This window comes from Ctenocephalides felis, unplaced genomic scaffold (assembly GCF_003426905.1).
Source record: "Ctenocephalides felis isolate EL2017-DRISC unplaced genomic scaffold, ASM342690v1 CF-g0.4_SCAFFOLD_01886, whole genome shotgun sequence".
NCBI lineage: Eukaryota > Metazoa > Arthropoda > Insecta > Siphonaptera > Pulicidae > Ctenocephalides > Ctenocephalides felis.
In genome coordinates this window covers 17852986-17862093 of record NW_020538040.1, presented here as the reverse complement: position 1 = coordinate 17862093, position 9108 = coordinate 17852986, and positions in this window count along the sequence as shown.

Sequence of the window (9108 nt, the reverse complement as noted above, 5' to 3'; positions counted from 1 at the left end):
CAAGTGTTTATGGCACTAAAGTCCTCATTTCAACAACGAATTATTCAATATTTCAATATACAAGTGTGAGTAACAATTTTAACTACATTTTAGTACAAATTATTTGGGTTTTGGAAATGTAAATAAATAAAGAGATCTGAAATTAAAATTTGAAATTTTCTAAAATCATCAATTGCAAATTATAAAGTCTAATTTGCAGTTTCAACTAAGAGTTATTCAAATTTTCATTTTCCAAGTATAAATAACATTTTCAACTAGATTTTAGTAAATTTTATTTAGTTTTTGGAAATATAAGTAAATAATAATGCTCGAAATAAAAATTTGAAGCTATTTGAAAAAAGTAAAAAACGTTTTAACACCATTTATTGCAAATTATAAAGACTACGAGTAAAATCGTTCTAACATCATTTATTGCAAATTTTAAAGGTTAATTTGCAATTTCAACTAAGAATTATTCAAATTTTCGATATCCAAATGCAAATAATAACTTCAACTACTTTTTTGTAAATTTTAATTAGTTTTTACTAATGTGAATTAATTATATAAGTGTGACTGATTACTGATTATTTTAGAAAAAAAATCTAATAATTGCGTTAGATTTTTAAAGGTATTCGAAGAAATGTAAAATGATGTCCAAAATTCACATATTGCTAAACGTATTACCACAAAAAATGTTGAATATTGTTTTATTCAAAAATTAATTATATGGGTTTATTAAACGTACTTGTGAATGTAAGCTCGCTTATATTCACAGGAAAACAAGTTAACAACTGAAATGTTTAGAATGAAAAAAAAAATAAGTTTAAGTTGTTTTAGAAAAGTCCTAAAGTAAATAAATATATTAATAAATAAATTAGTATCATTAAATAAGTGAAAATAGGTACCAGTCCTTGAGATCAATTGGTCTTTATTAGTCTCTTGTGCTCTTAATTTAGCAAAAACTTTATTATTACTTTTCTAAAATTGTGATTTGGTTTAAATATTTGATGATACTAGCAAAAGTACATATTGCAATATATATTTCAGGTGCCAATAGAATAGCCTTTGGAAAAAATTTCCATAACATACAAAAACTGGACTCCAATATGGAAGTTTCCTGCAGAAGAGCCAATAAAAGGAGCCGAAAACCCCGCAGGGTATCAAAAGAAAGTTATCGAAGCCGATCCCGGAGATCTGAAAGGGGCGACAGAAAGAATCAAAGATCTAGAAGACGGGGCTCTATACCGTCAAGTAAAAGACAGAGAAATAATAGTGACACATCCTATTGTAACTTAATCAATAATGACGTAGCCAATAGAGATGTAGCCAATAGAGACGTAGTCAATTGCGACGTAGCCAATTGTCACCCGGTGAACAGTCACCCGGTGAACAGTCACCCAAAGAAATGTCGCCCAGAGAAATGTCGTCCAGAGAAATGTCGTCCAGAGAAATGTCGTCCAGAGAAATGTCGCCCAGAGGAATGTCGCCCAGAGGAATGTCGCCCAGAGAACATTCACCCAGCGGAATGTCGCCCAGAGAACATTCACCCAGCGGAATGTCGCCCAGAGAACATTCACCCAGAGAACAGGCACCCAGAGAACAGTTACCTAGAGAACTGTGACCTAGAGAACTGTGACCTAGAGAACTGTGACCTAGAGAATTTTAAACCAGAAAATTGTGACGCATTGCACTGTGACACATTCAATAGTGATCCCATTCATTATGATACCACCGCATTGCCCACTCCTCCACCGCAAGAGCCAGAATCAAAACCTGAATGATAATGTAAAAAAAGAGAAATTAAAACACTTTAAGACTACAGATCTGATCCGTCAGCGCTTATCTAAGAAGAGAAAAATTGTATGAAGTGCGAAAACATTAAACGTCAGTTAGTCAGCGTAGATCAAGAACACTCTCCATGAACATCATAAATTGCGCGTCATAATTGATAATCTATATTTTGTTATTAATTTTTATATATATAATCGATAATTTAAACAATGTGAAGTACTAATACCATAAAAATCTGCTTATTCAAATTCATGCACTAAAACCTAGATAATACAGTCAAGCACCGTCAAACCAGCATTTTTTTATTCCCATATAAATTAAAATCTGTCTCCAAGAGACATTTAGTAATTATATTGTAGGTAGTAAAAATTAGGGTTTTTACAAAAACCGACATTTCAGAAAACCGGTTTTCGAATTTTAATTTTACTAAAAAACTGGTTTTAACTGGTTTTTGAATTTTATATAGAAAATAAATTTTTGCTCGAATATTCTGTAATTTATCCGCAAATTTAGTATAATTTAGAGCAATATGTGACTGAATTTATTTATTGTTCAATTTTATAAATAGTAAACAAAGTTATTTTAATTTTAATTAGTAGAACTAAAAAATTATAGTTTATCTTGATTAAATAACTTTAAAAATAATTATTTGTTATTCATGCATCATTTGCACATATAACAAAGAAATTAAATTAATTAACAAGTTATGATAGTGAAAAAGGAAAGTTTCGAATAAATAAAAATAATACATAGAAAAAAATTAAAATATTAGATACGTGTTGATACATACTTGTTAATATCAATTTTAGTTTTAAAAACAATTAAGCTAAACTCGGGTATTGCCTGTTCCAAGCAATTTTAATTAATTAATTTTAAACATTCTAATTGTTTTATTTGTTTAACTAGCCGGCCCGAAAGACTTCGTCCTGTCAAAAAAAATTGTAATGTGACGGTGTTTTGTGCCTACCTTTTTTCTATTCTTTGCAAAAAATTATTCTGAACAGAACCCTCACCCTGGTAATAATTCGGTGTGAATTAAAAATAATTAAATAAAAGACTATAAGCATTCAAAAGTAAGTAATTTTAATAATGTAAATCATAATTCAAAAATCAGTTCAATTTTCATTGTAGTGCTTTGTGATAAACGATGTTTTTTGTTTGATTACCTGGCGCATAGACAAACAAATCTGATGGTTTTCCAATACGGGAACAAACAACATACGATTTCCATGTGAGAAACATGGGTTTTCTAAATTAATACACAAACACTTAATGATAACATAAACGCACTGAAAACGCATTGGGATGCATGGTGCGAGAACATCTTCTGCTTTATACTATCCTTTGAATATAGTTGGTCGATATTTCGCAACATTATAATTGCCGATCCAACTTTTAATTGAAAATTGTGAGGTGACAATCCTAGCAAATCCAGCGAGTTTAAAAACTCCGGTGGATCGTCTTGGTTAGTTGCCGAATCAACTGATTCGCCTGTAATTTGTTCTTGAATTTTGAAATTTAATTAATTTACATCAATGTTTTTGGTTGCAAATATAGCTTGATTAATAGAAAGATATTTCTATGTTTATATAAATATATTCAAAATTAGATTATCAAAAACTACACAAAATGTCATGACATAGATCATTGTTTTTTTTTTACAAATTGCGTTGCCTACTCGATTAAAGAAGAAAATGGCTGTTTTTAGGGTTTTCCCGGCAATTATTCGTTTTTTTCTCGCTGTAACAACCATCCTTGGACTTCAAAGAACATTTTAAAAAAAGAATTGGCCAAATTGGTCCAGGCGTTGTTGAGTTATGCGCTTACTAACACATTTTGCGATCCATTTTGATATATAAGATAAAATATGATTTCAAAAAACTGAACACATCTATTGCTGCTGATATAGAAAATACTTTCATACTTGCGACCAAATTATGCTCAATTGTTTCTAAAGCCTGATGCAATAATTCTAAGTTGTTTGTTCTTTTATTTGTGACTTCTACGGTTTAAAACTCTTTTTTTTTAAGTTTGAATAAACGAAGTTACTTCTTCAAAAAGAAGTCACACTGATTTTAATTAATATAAACACTGGTATAAAAATCTAAATTAATATATACAAAACCTTTCTGGGAACCATTGCAGACTGGTAAGATATCAAATGCTATTGAAACGATATAATTTCAAGAATCAAAACGCTTTCCTCTATCTTTTATATTTGGCTATATTTGTCATGTTCCATTTATGCAGTAAGAACCGACTTTTTTCACTAAAAAACCGGTTTTCGAATTCCATAAATTTCGCCAAAAAACCGGTTTTTAAAACCGGTTTTTGAAAACTGACAAGCCCTAGTAAAAATGGATGTTTAAAAGGTTACCCAGTAGTAAGCCTTTTAGTTATGATGTGTAACAATTATGGCAGAACATTTATAAGTGTAGATACTAAAACCTATTGAAGCCAGGAATTTTTGCTAATCATTTTCCATCGGAAACGGCAGTATTTCGGTTCTATATATATATATATATATATATATATATATATATATATATATATATATATATATATATATATATATTAGTAACTATTTTTTAAGCTTGTTCTTCAAATATACATAAAACAATGAATAAGCAGAGTATCCACACCCGCCTACACCTATATTTATTATATTCCGTTTTCAAATAAAATACAATTATATTTTTCTAAACGCAAACTCCGATAAGAATGATTTATTTGTGGTGGAATTAGTTAGTGGTGTTGTTGCATGATCGCCTGTTAAGAAATGGTCTGCTTGATATTCCTTACAGGGCCGAATTAGTGATTTCTAAGAATTCTTTTATGACATTAGCTAAAACACCAGTCCTGTGTATTTTTTAAAGAAAATTAGACATGCATTGCAAGTAAAATAATTAATGGTTGAATATTTGTTTCATCAACTTGCATAAGTCATATGTATTGCCTGATTATTAAAGAAACCATATTTGCAAAAAAAATTGTATAATAGTTCAATGAATCCATATAATATTTTTATCGATATACATACAAGTCTAGAAAACCCTTACCTTTAAATAGCTGATATGATAAAAAATTAAATGCTTGTATAAAATATAAGTTCAAAAAATAATATTCACAAATAGTGGTACAAATTTTTATTTAACGTAACCCCATTTTAAAAAAATACGACTATATCATTATTTATATGAAGAAACAGTTAATATAATGCTAACAAATGATGCTTATATAGTAGTATAAAATATCAATAATAAAATATTCAGACTTTTCCAGAATATTTACTTTTTTATTTACCATAGTCATAATTAATGATGAAAAATATTACTATAATTTGTTAATAAATTGTAAAAAAAAATGTTGGTAAATAGATTGTTTAATAATATGTCTACTAATAATAATGAATATTGTATATTTAATGCATATTGTATATAATGTAAGTTATTGTGCTAATAACATTATGAAAATGCTTACTGTGAAATATTAATATATTAATTGATAGTAAAGAAATGTTGGTAAAAAAATTGTTTTATAATATATAACTACTGAACAAAGTGAAATCAATATTGGTTTATATAAAAAGAATATTGTAAATTATTTTGAAAATCTAAAATAATTATACGTAGATTAGTATAATCAAGCTAAATAAATTGTGTTATGAAATTAGTAAATATTTTGAATGATTTTTCCACTGTTGTTGATATTTGATTTTTTATAAGCTACAGTATTTGGATATTAAAATTATATTGGCAGATTAAATTAATATTATGTAAGAATTTTATTAGAAAATTCATAATTAAAAATTTATAAAAAATTGTTCATAATTAAAAATTAACAATATAACAAAAGTCGTATACATTTGTCTATATTTGTGCAAAATTTTTAATTTCCCATATACAAGTAGTAATCCAGAACAATCCAAAATAAAATGTTTTTGCCTATTTGAACATTTTTTAATATTTTGGCATACTTAAAAAAATAGAAATATGTGACTGTGTGTGTTTTTTATGTACAGCAAAGAAAATGCAAATATGAATCCCAGACTGAGTCTTTTGTTGAGGTATGTCGGACTCAACGCCACCTGAATATTGTATGTGCGTCGACGATGTGGAGAGCACGGAAAAACCAACTTGAATGATTGAAAAAAAACATTCAATTTCTATTAATGGAGAAACGTGCTGATTAGCTTTTGGAAATGGCAGGGCCCAGTAGCTTTCAAGGTGCAATAATGGCAATTCAGTTTTTGCAAAACGGAGCGTCCGATTTGAATGATTCAAAATTTCAATGATTTCACTTATGGTGATGAATAAAGAATTGATTTAATTTTTGGGAAGACATGTCCAGCGGTTTTGGAGACCCAAGTAAACAGTTTAAAAAATGACATTTGGCAGTTGAAATTGATGATTAGACATATACATATTAAATTATTATTATCATTATTTTTATATAACGCATCGAGTCGAAGGTTGTATTCAGTTATTTAATTGAAATTCTGCAATTTGTTCATATCCAGTAAAGATTGGATGAAGTCACATACAGTTATATATAAAAAGGAATGCAAAATATACTTACTAAAATTTCAAGAATAAGAACAATACCTCAACATTTTCAATAGTATAGTTCAACCGACTTGAAGGGGTTTCAAAATGTTTAATAAAATGTCTCAAAAACGTTATATTTTAAAGCTTTTAAAAATTACTGCTCAAGAAGTTTCAGCAATTTGCCAAGACACAATGCCATGCACCACTAGTTAGTAAATACTATTAAGGAATTCATTTCGATCATAACAAATAAATACTTAAATAAACTATCAGATTTTTCCTCCCTTCGGCACTGCTTTCAGAATATAAAATCCGTTAAGAACTATTATTTACAACGTTCGGTCAACGCCGGAGCCGTTCGGTGGTGCAGGGGTTGACTACCCTGTGCCGCCCCAACCCCCTGGGTCGGTATTAAAACTTGGACACTTGGGAATTGACTCGTTAGGTAACTGTATAGGCGTTGTAACTGGTCACGCAAATATATGTGTACCTTCATTAAATATGTGTGTTTGCTTAGAGCTATTTAATTTTATATTGTGCTGTTTATGGAGTCGAATTTATGATAAGATGTAGGCAAACACTATGTTATTAATATATATATATATATATATATATATATATGTATATATATATATATATATATATTAACATTTCCGAATTTACTTGCTCCCAAGGGCTTAAATGGTTCCAAATTGATAAAAAACAATTTTCTGAAAGTTTTAGCTCTTAATATTAACTCCGTATGGAAATAGCGTGGAAAAAATTTTAAAAAATAAAAAAAGAACTTTTAGGTATAACTTAGCGGCAAATGAATTAAATGTGAAAATTGGTGTCATTTTTATTGAAAATTCGACAGCCAAATTGGCATATTTGAAAATTTTTTCATGCTATTTCCGTACAAAACTTTGATTGAATTGCGCTAAAAGATTAGATTTGTTGATTTTAGATTTTTTTAAATAATGGCAGCAACCCCACGAAAAATAGTATTTACAAGATACCATATTCGGGACTCTGTTTTAATGTAAAAAGAGATATCACTAAATCCAGCAGAAATGAATCTTGGCCAGGTCTGGGGTAAATAGCGGAAAAATATTAAAATTTTGAGCCCATATTACCAATGATGAGCCAAATATTGGCAGGAATACGTTTTTAGATGAACCAGACAATATTGGTAAAAAATATGGAAAAATATGTGAAATACATAAAAAAGATTGAATTTTAATTCAATTACAAATGGTTAATTTAAATAGAGAACATTTCTTCGATCTGATTTACACTTCTGATATTATATTTAAACGACTTATACGTGGGTGTGAGTGATATTAGGAGCATTTGATGGACCAACCAAGATACATTTTTTGAATATACTGCTTGATATATGGTTGTATATATGGAGGATCTCAATACAGCACTGCCGACATCAAAATATCACGATAATAAATTCAAATTTATTAAAACATAAATACAAAACGTAAGTTGTTCGTCAGTAAATTTCCATGTATGCTCTTATGTGGTGCACATTAGATCATCAATTGATAATAAGCAGTTGCCTAATAATGTCTAATTCAGCATCCACTTTAAATTATCAATAAACCGTTTAGTAAACGTTTGGAATATATCAAAGCCTTCCATTATCCTCGGCTATCGATAACATCTCGTAGTTCATAGACTGTTCTCGAGTTGGCAAGTGCTTTGATAACCTAACACCTTGCTTGCCTTTTGGAATATCTTAGCATAGAATGTGTTATAGTGTGTATTTGCACGTGTTAAGGAGTTGCAAAGATCGGATATCAAATTGTTCAATCGCTTGAGAAACTCGAAAACCGAGATAGTTTGCTTTCAACTAGCTGATTGCGTCGGCGAATACGAGCTAAATCATGTATAATTCAACTTAGGAATTGAGATAATTCAGAACGGTTTAAGATTATGTGAATTGATTGCATTTTTAAATTGTCCAGAAAATTTAAGAAAACAATGTCATAGAAATTGCCATATTTTTTATTTGACAAAGTGATATTTCTTAATGTCATATTAATTATTTATTACTTACCAGAAACGGAGCAAGAGTTCTACACTGGTTGAAGGCGACTGACAACCTGAAAAGAACAAAAAAGGAGTTAGTCGAAGAAGTACCAAGCATTTGAGAATTGCTTTATATTATGTTTATTTATTTATTTATTAACTTCACAATAAAGAAATTTATGGTTTTGCCAGAAAATCTAACTTCCTCATTATATGTTTCCTTCATTTCAAGTCAATCACTCTACCTTTCGTCGAAGTTTTCTTACAAACGACTACACTAATTCTAAACATTTAAAATGATTTCATGAGACATGATAGGATTAAGAATGCATGTTCTATATTTCAAACGATTTAACCCATCAGTTTTTATCTTTCGTGCATGTATTTAAAATGGTTACTTTCTACCTAAATTACGGTTTTACAATGAAACTTTATTAGAATTTATTTTTAAGTTCATATATCAGCTACCTCAGCCTGAATCCATAAAGTATCTTGGAATTCATCTAGATAGGCGATTTATTTGGAGAACACATATAAAATATAAAATTCAACAAATTAGATTGAAATCCCAAGAGCTTAACTGGCTTATTAGAATAAAGTCTATGGAAAACAAAATTCTTATTTATAAGACAATACTCAAACCGATCTGGACATACGGAGCCGAAATAAGGGGCAGCGCTTAGAAATTTAACATAGCAATGATTCAAAGAATCCAGTCAAAAACACTTAGGACAGTAACAGACTAGGATATTAGGACGATCCCCAAGTT